The 15,445-nt window shown below is 35.6% G+C and overlaps 1 protein-coding gene across 5 annotated transcripts in view; it reads right to left on the bottom strand.

Moving 5' to 3' along the window:
* Window positions 1-12,376, bottom strand: part of bma (SCY1-like protein bma) — a 152,340-nt gene extending 139,964 nt beyond the window's left edge. For all 5 annotated transcript variants that reach the window (XM_076134972.1, XM_076134973.1, XM_076134969.1 and 2 more), the window contains exon 1: window positions 12,199-12,376. The gene's annotated coding sequence lies outside the window, so the exon portion shown is untranslated. The remainder of the gene's footprint in view (window positions 1-12,198) is intronic.
* Between the last annotated feature and the right edge of the window lie 3,069 nt (window positions 12,377-15,445).

Here is a 15,445-nt window from a genome sequence, read left to right as displayed (position 1 = left end):
CATTTTTAAACGTCGCGAGATTATCCGTACTAACGTCAACCGAATGAGCACAGGTGGAGTTATAATTGCGGAAACATTGTGTTATTGTTTCTAAAAATACAAACGAAAATGTCACGATGTTTGCGAGATTTCGAAGGAGAAATTAACAGAAATATCTAGTTACTGATCACTAGTTATATCGACTTTGCCTTATCTTTCCTATTTGAACAACAGAGCAATTGATATAGTTCAAATCTAAGCTTTCCGCTAGCCTATATCAGGATACATAACCATCTTTATCTAAATTTCCATTTCTTATTAATTAGCTGCCATAAAAAATCACCTAGCGTATTTTTTTAACGAGATCCTTCCTTAAGTTCGTAACTTGTTTATTGTGGTGTATGTCAGTTGCAGTCTGGCCCAGCATCTTTCCTTGCGTTTCTTAGAATTCACGCCGGCAAACTGGCGGTAGAGCGCGGTAAACTAACTAGTGTGAAAACCGCAACACCACGTTATTACACCTTGTTGAAACTTTTCAAACTTTGCACTTTTCATGTGACATCTCATAGTCTTAACACAGCAACCTAAAGTTATACCGAATTTTAACCTACTGTATCAAATATGTTAGGCGCTATATACACCGTCACATAATCAGGTACATTAATCAATAAGCCCCTGCTTACTTCAAAACAACCCTATCAAAGCTTGTTTATCCCTGTACGAACAGTATTTTTTTGATCTTAATTAAAATTTTGATCGAAGTAATTATGATTTATTGACGCTTCGATATCTGTTTTAAGGCTCGTTTTGATTGCAGATGAGTATATTTTAGATAAGTTGAAGTAGGCTCGTCGTCGGGTGATCAAAGTAGGTCACGGGGAATATAACGACCTTGGCTTACGGCACGCGTTTACATTTCCTTTTATTTTGATTTCGTTTCCACGGTGTGCACAAACTACACGACTTGTGTAGTTGTGTACGTCACAATACATAAAGACAACACAGTGTTTAAGTAAAAGCGTCGGCGTAGTACACGCCTGTTTGAATAAACAGCTTGGAGTGTTGTTTGCACGAGACCCTTTTTAAAACGTCTTCATTAGATGTATTTGCTTTAACAAAACAAAAAGGGCAAATTACTCGTTTATAAAAATGTTTCCATTGATGCTCCATTGTTTTGTATTAAATAATATTTAAGCCCTTTCTCATTCGATGGAAGGGGCTTAATCAATTTCAGAGCAACGGTTATAAAATTGTTAATAAAAATATAAGCGGCGTTGATTCTCGCCTCCCGGCTGCTATTATACATGTCGAACATAATAAACGAAGTCTTTAAAGTAAATTCGAGTTAATAGAGCTAAAAAATCCAATTCACGTGAGCTAAACTAAATTACACGATATAAAAGTATCAGTATAAGTATCGGGGTCGCTCGACTAATAAAAGCAATGGATTCACTTATTTCTTTGGCGTAATAGACTCAGTGTTTGAACGTGTGCTTGTACTTATATTATATTTTGTGATGAAAATGTTAAAGTATTGAATTTTCGGGGTATGGAGGTAAACATTGATGTCAATATGAGAGATTCATGCGCATAATATATTAGGTGAGCTCGTGTAAGTCTGTAAAGGTTGCAAGGACCACTTGTCAAGGGTTATATTCCTTCGTTAATAAGTGCGTGTGTACCAAGAAAATGTGAATAAAAGGTCATTGAGGAACAATCAAATGTCTGTTGTTAGCTCGCCGGCAAATGCGTAAGGGCGAGTTCGTCGGCAGATCGACGGGCTCTGTGGCGCAGTGGTTAAGATGATCGCCACGCTGCTATCATTTCGTCACGACGTCGACAGAGTTGTCAAATATCTGTGCGATCAACAAATGTTGGCACATTCGTAAAAGTCCCTGCGACACATGACTAATTCTTCGTGCGAGAGTTGCCATTAAAAATTGTTTTTTAAACTTTGATTCCGAACAATTAGTAGTTGCCCTAACGTTATACAAATAAAACATGCCACCGAGTACTATGTTTCATACTAAAGTTCGCTAAAATGATGGCGGGAACAAAGTTTGTAAAATGAAGTAATGAAGCCGTTGGTACGAACTGAACTAACTCAAACAATAAACTATAAAACAATGAAAACTAGTGAAAGTAAGTACGACTATTTCAAGTTTTTATTTTAGTTCTAATTAGATCTCTTTTTCTTATAGCCGTAAATATTAAACGAATTACTAAGTTTGCCGGATCAGCCAGTATTAAATACATATACTTATTATAGGATAACTCTCACACGGTCATCTGATTCCAAACTAAGCAGAGCTAAAATAAACAACTGATGACGGTACTCACATATTCTTCTAAATATATTTCGTTTAAAATAATAACTAAACGTTTTAAATGATCTATAAGAAAGCCAAACCGAATCCTCCGAAACGGCTTGGCCGATCCTCATGAAATTTTATGAGCATATTGAGTAGGACTGAGAATCGGCCAACATCTATTTTTCATGCCCCTAGGTGACACTTTTTTTTTAATTTTTATGGCAAAACAACGTTTGCCGGGTCAGCTAGTATTTATATTTTAATATTAAGTTTTGGCAACGGTTGCATTCCAGCGTTCTACAAAGGCGCAATGATACAGGTACGGGTGTTTAATATAAACCATCCCAGAGTATACCAGGGGGTTCTATTTGTTTGATTAAACAGCCAATCTCTAAACTGACAGCGGCCAGCGTTGCTTACTCAAATAATCTTCGCCGTAGCCCCGAGACTCCACGGTCTGAATAAATTACTTACAATTACAATACATTTGAAATTTATTTATACAAATGATTTGTTTTAACGTGTTCTTTTCCTTTGTATTCTTATAATTAAAATATTTGAGTTTCCACAAATGTGAACGCTGAAATCCGTTTCGAGTTTAAAATGCCTGTTTATTTAACAAATAGGCGTTATGTTCCACGAAATCCTGAATAGGTAGTATTAAGTATTTTAAGTCTCTTTTTTGGTGTTACCGAAGCTCAATTTAATTTGAAAAGGAATCAAATGAATCGCGCTACTTCGCTGCTAGACTCGTTTTTATTTTATACTAGCTGACCCTCGCAACTTCGCTTGCGTCACATAAGAGAGAATGGGTCAAAATTTTCCCCGTTTTTGTAACATTTTCTTTTGCCACTCTGCTCATATTGGTCGTAGCGTGACGGTATATAGCCTATAGCCTTCCTCGATAAATGGACTATCTAACACTGAAAGAATTTTTCAAATCGGACCAGTAGTTCCTGAGATTAGCGCGTTCAAACAAACAAACAAACAAACTCTTCAGCTTTATAATATTAGTATAGATGAACATTGCCTAAGCATATTTTTTTATGATATTTTTATAGTGAAAGACAGCGTTGAATGATTTTAAATACGTCATACTTCTTTATGAAGATTTGGGTATTTAGGGATGTATGGGTTTAAAACCTTAATACCAAGCGTAGGAGGGCAACGCTAACATCACTCAGCTATTTTTATATTTGTATTTATTATACTATAATATATTACGAGTAATCTACGTATGAACTTATTCAAGCAACAAAATTTGCCGACGTTTAGGTTAGAAGATCGAGTAGAGTATTGATTTATAGCAATTTCACCTCAGTCGCTCGCTTGCGTGCGTGCGTGATCCTAATATTTAGCTGTACAGGTTTGTTTCATCTCGCCTATCGCTTGCTACTGCGAGCTTGAGTGATCACGCCTCGGTCTTATCACACCCTAGCTATATTATATACGCACTCAATTTATTATCTTACCGCGTTAACAGCATCTCAGTAAATAACTGTCATACAGCCCCACGTAACCATATATTTTAATAAAATACAGCCTACGTTTTACTATTTCTACAGAGTCCCTCTTGTGGGACATAAATGGCTCCCGAGTTACTTAAAGTTTTGTGATGAAATGAAAAAATTCTTAATGTAAAGGTTTGTTGGATACTTTATTACCCTCTCTACAAATACATTCCGGTCCGAATTACTTATTTATGACTCAATTTTCATTACAACCTTCAAAATCTTAATTAAGATCAGAATTTTCAGTAACTTAAAACATTTGGTCCATTATGAGGGAGGAAGAGAGTAATTTTGTTTTTTGTTGTTTATATTTTGAATCATGTTTGCATTGTATGTATTTATGTTTAGAAAATGAACACGAGCTGCCGAAAGTTTAATAACATTTCGTGTGAACAATAGCTGTCACCTGTACAAAACAGTTCATTTAGAGGCAAGTCAGTGAGTGAATAATTTAAAAGGCAGCCAACGTATGTTAGGATGTTTACTCACAGGGAGATATAAAATGTTATAGCCAAGATGTTATGTATCGTGCATCAGGCGCGAAACTAGTGCTTGGGACAATGACAACGGCGAACAAACACGACACAACATTTTGTGAATATGTTGAAAGACGTGAACTTTTTCATCGTTAACTTACAAAATATTCCGAGAAAAATATTATCTATTTTATATGTTGTGACACTGAGCTCGAATTTTACGATAGAATTATAAAACAGGGAGTACCTATCAGATCTATTAAAGGTTTTTTAAGTTTCATGTACAGTTAAAAACGTTATAGATGTACTTATCTATAAATCCATTCTGAGTAGTTTCGATTCGTAGTTTATATATCAACAATATCCTCTATTATTATTCTATTTTTCTTTAAAACTACCTACCAGTTCACCAATCCTCACACCAATAATATTAAAAAGAGCTGATTTCACAGCTCATAAATAAGTGTCAGACGACTATATCTTTAACCATACTAGTACCATTACCAACCTTACACCATGTCGTATCACATAATAGAAAATCAACAAAAACTATCAATATACCAGACTAGCTGACCCTCGCAACTTTGCTTGCGTCACAAATAAGAGAATAGATCAGTGCCTCGATTCTCTACCACTATCGACTACCGACAACCGGCTAGCTATCGAAATTTTGACATTTAGAATGTACTGCCAAAATGTTTCCTACCAGACCCGTCAGAGGCGCTGATCAGATTTTCATACAAAATTTCTCGATGACAGTTCGGTTGTCGGTAGTCGATAGTAGTAGAGAATCGAGGCACAGTGCCTCGATTCTCTACTACTATCTGCTCGATTCTCTGCTACTCTGGTAGAGAATCGAGGTACAGTTTTCCCCATTTTGTAACATTATTTACTGGTACTCTGCTCCTGTTAGTCCGTGATGTTACATAGTCTATAGCCTTTCTCAATAAATAGGCTATCCAACACAAAAATATTTTTTTCAATTTACATAAGCGGTACCAAAGATTAACGCGTTCAAACAAACAAACAAACAAACTCTCCAATTTTATAATATTAGTATAGATAAGTTAACTAAATACTCATTCAGAAGTAGGAAACAAAGCTATGCCACATAACTAGCTATTATATTCCTAAACTTTCAGTAAAACACAACTATTTATACAGTTCGGTGAATGCACTTGTAAGAAAGTGACTTAATAGGGTCACATCCATCGCACTGTTTTATTCACACGAGCTCGAGTTATTGATGCTCTAAAAGGGCATGCTGGGCTCCTCGAGTATGCAGTGAAGGCTCATTTAGCCTACCGCGTGGGTCTTTAACCTAACACGTGAATATTTAACTAGTGTTACTTCGGTTCATTCTCTTTAGTTTTGTATGCATTTGGATATAGATGTTATAGAAATGCAAGAGTGTAGAGCATAGTACTCGTAATGAAGGTGCATGTCCAATTTAAATTAAAGTTTTGACAAATGTTGATCGCAATGATCATACATACAGACATACATAATATTTTCCCATAAGGGTAGGCACAGACCAAGGAACGTCACTTAATTCGATACTTAAAAAGTTCCATTGCCTCATTCACATCACATTAAATCAACATACGATTGGAATACATAGGTTCGAGTCTGTCATTGCTACGACTGGTACCCTATCTTGCTACAAGCCTTCATATCTTTCCTCAAAATCAAAATTAAATAATTTATTCATTTAATCCAAAAATTGATACTTATGATAGTCGTTACAATTACTGAATCTACCACTAGTTCGGAAAGGGGGTAGTGCCTAATGAGAAGAGCTAGCAAGAAACTCTCGGCCATTCTTTTCAATCGCCAAAAGTTTTACAATGTGGTTGATACAATAATTGATCATGCAAGGCGCTGCCAACAATCAATGATACAGACTAAATGTCAATTAAGGAAAGTGAGTATATCCTAATAATCCTATCCCAAAACGTTAACAAGATCGATAGTCGTACAATATGATTTCCAATACTACAAATTTTAAAAAATATTTCTTAGGTGATGCTTCAAAGGTACATAATCATATTTGTAACGCCACGCCCTACCATTACCTGCACTGTGTGACGTGGGCTCGATTCCCACACGTATCAAGTATTTATAAGTCACACATCACATAGTTCTTGCAAGATTGCTTCGGCTTTATGGCTTTCACTTGTATGCTTTTCTAAACCCCCATAGATCCACCTTTCATACTAAGATTTCTAAATAAGAGATTTGTCTTAAAAAGAGATGATATAATCTGAATATATGACAAGGTTTCGAAAATATTCACACATATTTCATCAGTCTTACAGCAACATTATAAATTGATTAACATTTCCATTACATCTTACAAAGTATTGGCATTATCGCTGAGTAAATAGTACCGGTGTCCACAGACAACTTCTGAACAACTTAATTAGTTCCGCAACGTATTAAAATTCCAACTTTCAATTTATTACGTAAATTACATCAAAATAAACTTGTAATAGACGATATTTTTTCACCGGAAACATTTTTAATTTAAGTGGAGATCAATTTATTCAACAGTTTACCATCAGTAAATTACTTTTACAGTTTGTCGCCTCAGAATCGATAAAGTTATATTTTCAATTTGAGGTGAATACTGACGGTTAACGTCGTAATAGGATTTCATTGATCACTTTTACAGAACAAACTAAAATCACGAAACAATATATTCGGAATGCCTTTATGCAGGCTTTTGTACCAATAGGCAAAATGTATTGGAAATAACTTTCACTTCCATTTACGTGAAAATAAAAAGCTACAAAGTGTTCTATCAAAATGTTAGTAACCTTGATTGCTGAACCATTGAAAATTGAAAGTTCCAATATTGTTCAATTTCCCTTTGTTACTTTGGCAAAATATTCAGCTTTTGATTGTAAAGTCCTAGTTTTGATTCTAGGGACGTTATGTGCTTTGTGTATATGGTTGTGTTTCTTTTTTATTAATATCTTGAAACGGCTCTGCATTACCTTCCGAGAAGAGGAGCCGAGACATTATGGTGTTTTCAAATTCATGCATTTATGTTTGATTTTTATAAAGACTGAACCCTGAAAATAATACAGGTATTTGTTGTGCAAGAGGAAAAATCAAAACTTTTTTATGAAAATGAATATATTATTATTGCTTATCTTTTTAAACATTCAGACCCCACAACGACAATCCTTGCATTACTCTTAGTTACGAGTTAAGAGTCAAACTAAACTCTTTTTTCCGCCAAGGAGCAATGTGGCCAAAGGAGCAACATCGCGTTATACCGGCTATAAGTACTGCAAACCATCAACGAATAGTTGTCACGCTTCAACTAATGAAAATCGTTATTTGAATTTATACAACCGTACTCGAAATATTTACAAAAAAAAATAAGCTTCATTCGTTAAATCTGTTGATTATGCCTGATTTTTTTACATTTTTATAATGATTTAAATAATTATTACTCTCTCACTATCACTCAGACACCGCAACGACAATCTTTGTACCACTCGTAATTTCGAGTTAAAAGTCCAACCGAACTTGTTTTGCCGTCAAAGGAGCGAGTTGCCCACCATAGCCAGCGCAGTACACCGGCTTTACCTCCCGACAATAAAATCGAATAGCCGTCACGCTTCAACTAATGAAAATCGTTATTTGAATTCATACAACCGTCCTAGAAATATTTATAAAAATAAAAAAAATGTTAAGCTTCATTCATTAAATCTGTTTTTTTCGTGTATAATTATTTGGAAAATGACAAATTATAATTACTAATTAAGCCCTCTATACGCATTCAGACACCTTAGCGACAATCTTTGTACCACTCGTTATTTCGAGAAAAGAGTCCAACCGAACACTTTTTGCCGTCAAAGGAGCGAGTTGCCCACCAAAGCCATTGCAGTACACCGGCTTTACCTCCCGACAATAAAATCGAATAGCCGTCACGCTTCAACTAATGAAAATCGTTATTTGAATTCATACAACTGTACTCGACGTTTTTACAATAAATCGTTAAAGCTTCAGTAAAATCCGTTAATTATTTTTTACGAGCAAATACGTGTACTTTTAATTGAAATATCTGTTTTAAACGAATCATTAAGTAATATAAAATAGTAAAAATATACATGTAAATCATGTTATTGATAACATTTCAAATTATATTACATTTTAATACTTTTTAAGCCGACTTTTTATTGTAATTGAAGCTGATAGTTAGGCGATGATAAATAAATTATAAATACATCCACATATTTCTACGAAAAGTCATACATTTTTGTTCTCGTTAGTTAAAAGATTTCAGCAGCAGCAGATTAGTTTCGGCATGGTTTGATGCAAATGTCGAACCGAATGGTACAAACTTGGTTTCATTGAAAAAAGTTCGGATTGAAAGTTGCTGATTGCGTCGCAGGTTCGGTTTCTAGTTTAATGAACGTAGTAGATGCTCTTTCAAATATTTTAATCAGATTTCGATAACGTTTTTTGGAAGCTATGACTATCTACACCATGTATATCTTGCATAAATTATCTAAATGTCTTCAATTGTCAATGATAGGATGGTACACCTGTATGATTGTTCTTAGCAGTTTGTTCAAGAAATCACGCATTTGTAAGTTTCGCACCTATATAAAAACAGTCTACTGCTCATAATATTATAATGCAACGGGTCTTATACGCGATTGAAAATTTAAAGGTTAGGAGTCTACTGCTAACCAGACTAGTAACCGAAATTCGAGATATGTACCTAATACCGAAGTAACTTCATTGATAATCATTAAATATAATTTAAGTATATCTTAAATGAATATAATAAGGCAGGTAAAAATTTCACCTGCATCGGAATTTCTCGTGAAGTTACCGGGGAATATTTCCTCTTTTTTTAAGTTCTGATTTTCAAACCTTAACAGTCAATCTTTAAATTTGTAAAGAGTCGATCAAATAAAAAAAAACTGTTAAAGTTCAAAGTATCTTTACTTTAAATATCTCATTTATAAAACTAAAGATCTAATTAAAAGTTTATTAGGCCCGTGAAATCAATATTAGTAACTTACTATTATAAAGGCACTTTTATTAACACTTATGATAGTCAAAATTACAATCTGTAAATTATCCGTCAGTTAGGAAGAGCTGAAATCAAAGATCTAGCTGGCCATTCTTTTAAACCGTTAAGTAGCCTTTTTTGTCGCCAAATTGTTAAAACTTCGATAAAATCAAATTCCAAAACAAACACTCAAGCGCTAAATCTCAAAAATCTAAAGTTTAAAAAAAAACATCATGTCGAAACACAAAACAACAGTATATAAATCTTCAAGTCTCCATGTTCATCAATATCAAGAGATTTATGTATGTAAAAATGTGTATTTGCATGTAATCGGTTCTAATACGATCGTCGACTTGAGAGTACAAAGGTTCGACATAAACGCGCTGGGCGGGTGGAGCGAAGCGAGCCGTGCCCCTGCAACTTTAAACGAGCGACGATAACTATGTCCCGTAATAGTGTATTTAAGTTACCGTGAAACGCCAAATTTTGTACCAGCGATTGCCTTCCAACAACATATACCAAACTTTAAACTTTGCTTCATGATATTTTTAAACTCCCATTCAATAATATCGACAGTAATGGAGTATCAATTTAACTACGCGGTCTACGCTAAAGTATTGCTCTCACAAAGGGCTACGATATTAATTAACCATTAACCCGATTTTATCGTAAAAAACTCAATGCGTATCATAATTGAATAAAATAAAAACACATGTGACCAAACACTTAATGAGAGTAAAGTGGCGGTCCGGCGGCGCTTCTGTAAAGCAATCCCGTTTTGGCTGTGCCATTTATTAAAATCGTAGCATGAAGTACTCACTGGTGATTTACAAAATATAAATGCAATCTGGAAATACAGACCGTACTTGCAAAAATAAATTGTTTGTTATAAGTTTTTTTTTTTCAGAAACTACGCTTTAAGTTCGCGTAGAAATATAAAGTTCACCGAGAAGGGTGACCACGGTTGCGAAGCGTTTATGTAAATCGATTGTATGGTCGCTCCCGCTGAGCGAGAGACTGTTCGGAGTCGACTATAAATCCAGCTTAATTATGTCTCTGGCCGCCTACCTTAGGCGGCGGCTCTCATAGTCCGGCGAATAAGATAAAAAAAGCTTTTAGCCTCAGCTAGAGATTTTGTGCACCGCGACAAAGTACTTTCGGTGTTGATATAAAACGTTTTTCCATTACGATAGAAAATTTTCAATTCGACCAAATCCTTAAGCAATCTTAGATGCCTATGTTACTTGCGCGGCGATAAATAACTGTAATAATAATTAACAAAATCATTTATATCTTAGGCAAATAGAGTAAAGTTCGAGAAACCGTCCATCAAAGGACTACAGTTAAAATCTGAGTTGGGCTGCTCAGTGCTGTTTCTGCTCAATAAATATCTAACAGTCAAAGTATCGAGGTTTACTTTCGACAGATAGAAGAGAGAACGATAGTCTTATTAATTTATGTATAATTTTTTCCATTTTATAACTTCTTTCAAAATTCCAGCGCATGTTAAAAAAACTGGTATTTAATATCTTTGCGCCGAAATGAGCAGGTGCTTATTTCATCCGTAGCTAGTGAAAAGCCCAACTACAACTAATCCCGTCGGTACGTATTCGTTGACTTTATAAAGCATCCGTTTGGAATTAAATTCTAATTTAGCGCTTAGACAGACTTAACGTTGCGATAAATAACCCTCCCGTAATTGCTACACTATATATTCGAAACACCATGAATTTGGACCGCTAAATTATAATTTATTTTTATTTCAATCATATATCTTTTCATTTTTATGAGGGAAATCTGTTTTTCAAACCGTCACCTGTTATTCTTTTGTGGGCATTTGTGGGAGTAAAATGCGAGACCGTGGCATATTGCTTTACGGCGTGTCAAAGCCGTCGGCTAGTTGACGTAATTCAAAGAAGTAAATAAAATGTCCCACATATTGGCAATTAATATGATGAAGCGTTTTATTAAATCGAGATCGTGTTACGATGCACATTTTTATATTAATTTACATTCCCATGTGAATCCTCAACAACTTCTTGCGACTTTAAAGTGAAAATATTTTATTCGACAGCTAAAATCTGCTCATTCCATTTGTAAAATAAGAGCAGTTACGAACGTGCACCTTTTGCCACATTTGTTCAATATAATGCCCTAGTATCGTTCTCCGACACCCACCGAAAATGATGGGGTCGTCTATTTATAGTAGAATGCGCACGTCTAATAATAGGAAATAATAAATGTTTACAAAAAGTCGCCATAAATGCTGATATAAAGGGTTTTAATATTAAAATAATATATTATACACAAAAAAATATTTTTTGGGCCTAGAACCAAAAATGTTACGTAAAAATTAACCAAAAAACATGATTTCCTTGCATTTAAAAACATATTTAATCCCACTGTAATGATTCCTTTTTTAGCATGATAATTAACAATATATAAATACTTAAAATTTGTCGTTTACACAGTCAATTAAGTGAATAGGCAGGCTTTCGTTATTCTAAAAAGGCTATGAGATCTAAAAGTCCACACAAAATAATTGCAAGAACGGCGAGTGAGCCGTATTAATTCACGTAGCACGGATAAGCTAGCAGCACCGCGAGGTGTGAAACGATTGTCGTGGCGGGGCCTGAGGATCCTGCAGAGTAGGGTGACAGGGCTGAAATAAAATGGCGGGTGTAGGACGGGCCCGGGATTACGAGCGCTTAAACGAAAAGTAAAAGTGAGCGTATCTCGCTCGATATCGCGCTACCTGTTGCGGGGCCGAGCTCACCGCGCCCGCCTTATACACCGAGCCGCGTTCAAACTTTTACGCGCCCTACGTTCACGCTCCGACGGCGAGGGCCTCCTAGACCCCGAATAGTCAAAAAAGTACTCACCCGAAGTTTCTGGCTGCGGGCTCTCTGTTCCGACACCGGAGTATTTTTTAACAACTTTTGTAATAGTTGAAAACAGTTTGAAGCTTGTTCTTTAACTGTTGGGGTTAAACTACATGGCGCGTCGAGCGCGCCAGTTCGCGAGCACTAAGTTCGGCTTGAGGCGTGTTCACACAAAGCCGAGTCGTGCGACAGTGAGCGGAGCGGCTCGCGCTCGGTCTATGCTGCCGCGCCCCGCACCCACCGCCGCGCCCTCTCTTCAACGTGTCTACTACCACCTTTCTTGCGCCTTTTCCCCAATGACACCCCAAATCCCTTTCTGAGAGGCCATGAAGTAATTCTCAAAAAAAAAATGAAAAAAATCGATCGATTTAATTCGTTTTTAGACCAATAAATACCCACGCGGTATAATATATTTTTTAAATAAACCTCTATTAATTACATATTAAATAAAAATATCCTTACTAATCAAAATGTTTGATAAAGACACTTTTGGACAATTTTTTAACTAATATCAAAATTCCCGTACCGGGGCCGCGAGTCTAATGTACCAAAAATCTGCCCCCAGAGCAATGTTTCAAATCCACGTGGCGCGAATAAAAGATCACAAAATGTTAAGACGCCTTGGTGTTTTCTTAGCGTTTTGTGTTCTTTGCGGCTGAACCAAGCATACTTGCTAGCTAGCTTTGTTTAGTCTGAAAAAGAAAAAGAGTTTACATTTTCACGTCTTGTAAGCATGGCGATGGTTTTTTTTAGACCTTGCCGCGCTTTTGTTAAAAGAAACTGTAAAACTCTAAACATTCTACATTTGTGTGCTAAGTAGGTACCAGTTATGGAAGATATGACATGTGTCAGTCACAATTTTAAACTAAACTTAATTAATTTGGGTCCGTAGTCCCTGTTTACGATTTGGGTCTACGTGCGCGGGTGGTCGAGCGGCTGTGCTTCGCTGTCTCAGAAATTGACGAAATGACTGCAAAACTTTAATAAATTGATGAAAAAATTTAGATTTAGTAATTGATTTAGATAGAGAATTAAGAAATAATATAAAAAAAACAAATTTTAGGAATTTTTGAGATAACGGGCCATGAATATACGAAAAATACACTGACTTTACTCAACAGACTGTGAAAATCGTAATTTATCGTAAGGCGAAAGACTACAAAATAAAACATTATTATTTTTAATCTTCGAACTAGCTACTACACATGCCAAGCAGGCAACAAAAAATCTTAAACACCACTCAACTTTAAGTTACATGAAAAAGTAATTCTATCTATACAAAGCGTGTTAAAATTTCAGTGACCACCACTAGGTTTACAATAAAACCACGACATTCCGTATTCTTAAAAAAGAGAATAATGTCCAGCTGTTACAAACATCGCTTCGTATCTCTCCTTTAGTACAGTAATTACAATACTAACCGCTAATACATTACCAGTGTTCTAACGGCCTTATAATCAGCTTAGCGGACTCCTTTGTCAACGAGCAAAGTGGGTATCAGTGTTGTTTAATAAGCCTTTGATTTGTTACTTTATCCTCGATAAAAGAGTTTTTTTTTAGAGGAATTTTAAGAAATACCTTTTATATCGCAAAACAAACCCTTGATGAATTAGCGGTTGAAGGTAAATTCGTTCCAAATTATATCCTAAAATATATAAAATGTCTCCGATCGTATACACCGTAAACCAAATTGAACGAATGCTCTCATATATTTACTAGCGAGCGCGAGCGAGGCGCTAATTCGCCGCCAATATGGAATACCCTTAGTATCAAAACAATAATCCTGGCGCACGACAAAAAATGCGTGCCTTTTGTGATGTGTTTAACAAAAGTTAAAATTATATTTAGGATATCACCAAAAATTTGCTGTCGCTTATACCGTAAGCCAAACTCAACTATTGCTGTCACATATAAAAGAGCTCGGTGCGAATGCTCCGCGAATGTGCAAGTTTCTTTCGGATTTCATACGATTGCATTAACAATCTTTATAGACATTTTTGCGATATAATAATATAGTGATCATAAAAATATAGTAAAGCAAAGTTTAAAATAACATTCAAAATTTTACAGCACGTATGTATAGCGATTTCCTACCAGTCTCAGCAAAAGACAAATTTAATATAAGAAAATGTATCGCGCCTAGCGTATTAAGAAAAAATATTTTCTTAATTTAATTCAAACACTCACTGGACTCAAGGCCTGACCCCTCTCTCACTACGGGAGGAGACCCTTGCCCAACAGTGGGACAGTAATGGCTTAAATTATAATATTTCTTATTACTAATATAATTATTAATATTTATTGCTTTGTTATCCAAACACTCTTGTCAATAGCACGGAGCGTAGAATATAACTCTACTGCTGCTTTTTATAACTTAAGCCAAACACTAGGGGTATCACATACTAACGAGCGCAGCGTGAATGCTCCGCAAACGTGTGAGTTCCTCTCGGGCTTCCCGCGTGTTCATTTGGCGATCCTTGCATCTTGCTCCTGACGCGTGCATCACATATATTTTGTGATTTACTAGTTGTAGATACGAACCAAACAATTAGTTCGACTTTTATTTACATTACTTGAGATGTAGCAGCGGCGGTAAAAAGCAAACACACAAAAGATACACGACTTCGTTTTTAAATCGGTACTTGCCAAATATTTGTCTCACAGTGGTAATGTTTTTCCTTGCATTAAGAATAAACCTATATTAATATAGAAATGAATTGAATATAACAAGCGTGTAAATGATGATCTTTCGTAGAGGCCAAAATTTTAAGCTTGCGTAATAAGAAACAGTTTTCTAAATATAGAACTCTCAAACCATTTCCATATCTGACCTTAGCAAACAGTTAAAAAATCGCTACCACAAAAGGAGGTTGAATATACATACATATGTGCCTAAACTCCGAAATTGGCAGCGTCACGTACCGAGCCTGAAGATGTCTGAACGTGCAAACAGTTGTCGTACACGGCCTGAGCGACCCAATATCGCATTGATCCGCAAAACAGACACTCCGATATCCTCACGCTTGTATTTCTACAGGTATAGGCAATATATGCTAAATAAACAACCCTATGCCGGAGTCCGATTACCTTTGAGAAATCAATTGCCAAAACAAATTAAAATTAAGATATGTTTGAAATTCTATTGATGAAGTATCTACAATAGTTCGTTACTCTTGCACCCATCGTGCAAAGTTTTATTGAGAGCAATGAGGAAACCCTAAAAGACACTCAGTGTCAGTTAAGTTCA

Source organism: Anticarsia gemmatalis, chromosome Z, assembly GCF_050436995.1.
Source record: "Anticarsia gemmatalis isolate Benzon Research Colony breed Stoneville strain chromosome Z, ilAntGemm2 primary, whole genome shotgun sequence".
Lineage (NCBI taxonomy): Eukaryota > Metazoa > Arthropoda > Insecta > Lepidoptera > Erebidae > Anticarsia > Anticarsia gemmatalis.
This window is presented reverse-complemented; position numbering and strand designations above follow the sequence as displayed.